Source organism: Protopterus annectens, chromosome 6.part0, assembly GCF_019279795.1.
Source record: "Protopterus annectens isolate FY-2018-M chromosome 6.part0, PAN1.0, whole genome shotgun sequence".
NCBI classification, from domain to species: domain Eukaryota; kingdom Metazoa; phylum Chordata; order Ceratodontiformes; family Protopteridae; genus Protopterus; species Protopterus annectens.
The window spans coordinates 1,860,648,558-1,860,651,057 of record NC_056737.1 but is presented as its reverse complement, the minus strand read 5'-3'; the positions used below and the strand labels follow the sequence as shown (position 1 = coordinate 1,860,651,057).

Here is a 2,500-nt window from a genome sequence, read left to right as displayed (position 1 = left end):
GTAAAGAAACACTTCGGCATTTTTAATAAAAGTTTCCTTCATTTGATGTCATTCTCCTTTAAAAGCTTACTTGCTGAACCATCTCTGGGAAATAACTCCTATCCCCTGAAGCCTGAGCCGTCTCGGCAAATTGATCTGTTATCCATTTATTATATACACAGGGAAGTGAGGAGTTACGGCTTGATATCAAATGATGGGCATCTCCATCCTCTGGAACAGACAGTAAACTCTGCTCGGCTGATCTAGATGAATAATCATATATATATATATATATATATATATATATATACACACACACACACACACACACACACACACACACACACATTATAGATACGTACATTTTTTTTCTTCTGCCAAGCTGCAAAACAGATGATGAGCTACAGCATAAAAGAAATGTTATCAATATGCGTATTGGAGAGCACACCTTATTTGGCTGTCTACAGCTAAAGAGACTAATAGCTAACTGGTAGCTTACACATGACGGTTAGATCTTGGGGGAGGGGGTGCTCTGCAGTGCGACCCGAAATCATCTCTCTGCAAACGTTGCTTATTGTTTCAGTTATAACACACGGACTCTTGATTTTGTGTCACTTAAGCTTCCTGAAACCAAGGAAAAGTCTTTGAACACCCCCCCCCCCCCACCCAACACACAGACCTATCGCAATGTAATTTCAGCATCCTCAAGGGGGAAAAGTATGCGGTATGTACAGAAATAAACAAAGCTTCCAACAATACCCCCACACACACACACACACACGTCCAATAATCAGAATATGAGGTACGACTTCATTCTTTCAAAACTTATTTTCTAACAGATCTATCTCTTCATTGACAATTGTTGATTGCATTTAAATTGGAAAAAAAACACAGTTGTGGAAATCTAATGTAGTGACCACCACAAATGATCGAGTTGCTGGGTTCCCCTTGAAACAGGGTTGGGTTTCCTATGAGGAGAGGATGGCATCTTGGCTTAAGAAATACTGGTCGGTTGCAGCTAGTCAGTTCATTCGAAGGCACAATAGAGAACAGGTTTGTAATCTAAACAGTAAACCACTGCTGTTGTCATAGCCTTTCATAACTTTATAACGAACATCCCACAGTTAAGTGCGCAGATTTAAGGACACACTTTTCATCTTTTTCGCAAATAAGTATATGCACAAAACGCAGAGGAGGCGTATGTGCTTTGTAAAGTGACCTGACGCTTAATAAATATTTCGGTGGCCCATAGCATTTCCATGATGCACAGTGATGACCCTCAATTCAGCTTATTCTTCGTGGGTCTGACAAAGTCCTACAGGCACCGTGACGTGCTTCTTGTCATGGTCACTGTCAGTCCTAATACAGATCCTAAATCCGATCTCCTTTACTTTTCTTGTTGCTACCCCCCTCCCAACCCACTATGTCTAGGGTGAAGAAAATTATAGCATTATCTACTAGAAGTGATACGATGAACAACTTGTTCAACCCTACCCCATTACACTTCGTAACCACCACCAAAGTGGTTCCATTGTTCCACTTCCCGCGGGCTGCTATCTTCTTTGATCACCTTGTCATTACATTATTTGGAACTCTGTCTTTGGCACATGCAGAACGATTTGTTAAGATCCGAAATATCTCAATGCACAGGTATATAGGAATAATATATAGAAATATATATGCCAGTGTATATCTGTGTGTATCATGATTAGGTCTCAACCTTTTGCTTCCAGAATTAGGGACAGATCAAACATAATTGCACACACACATATACACGCTACATACTAAGGACAGCTTTAAATGGAATTAGATTAGAACTTCTTAAAACAGGAAGATGTATGAGGTACAGAGCAAAATTTGAGCAAAAATGCGAATTGTCTGCAAATTATGGATGATTAAGAAGTGTGTGTGTGTATGTCTGTGTGTGAGCGCGCAACAGGCAAACACCTGGGAAGTAAGATATTTCTTAACACCGGTCTGATCAGTCGCAGAGGCAATGCAAATTATTATTAAGCTTTTGAACACCCCCCCCCCCCCACACACACACACACCTCCACACACATGTATACTTTTCAGTCAAACTTATTTTCATGACTGGCATCTGGCTGGCCTGAACAGAGCACAGGGTAGGCTTCAGCTTGGTGTGTATTTCTGTGCCGTTTGCTTGTATGCAAGTGTGTTTGTGAGTGCCGGACCTGCAGATAAACACACACACACACACACACACAGACACACACACTTTACTTCTGATAGTCCGGGTCCATCCATCCACAACCCCTTTTCCCATTTTAGCACATTAGGGTTGGGGTGTAACTTCAACAGTGACCATCTTCTAGAGCAAAGGTTCACAGAGGGTTCTAGTCAGCAATTCCGTGCCCCCTCATTCTTCCGGACTCTCCCTTCTTCACGGAATACGCAATTTAAGAATTAAATACGGTATTACAGTTGACTTTATGAATGATTTTTCCGATAACTGTAGTTATGTACACATTAAATAGGTAACGTGTCACCGTTTACCTTG

At 41.2% G+C, this 2,500-nt stretch overlaps 1 long non-coding RNA gene across 1 annotated transcript in view; it reads right to left on the bottom strand.

Annotated features, from left to right (window-relative positions):
• The window catches only part of LOC122804967, a 41,287-nt gene that overhangs the window by 38,624 nt on the left and 163 nt on the right, over positions 1-2,500 (bottom strand). Inside the window, exon 1 of the long non-coding RNA XR_006365258.1 lies at positions 2,497-2,500. This exon is cut by the window's right edge and continues 163 nt beyond it. This is a non-coding gene — a long non-coding RNA (uncharacterized LOC122804967). The remainder of the gene's footprint in view (positions 1-2,496) is intronic.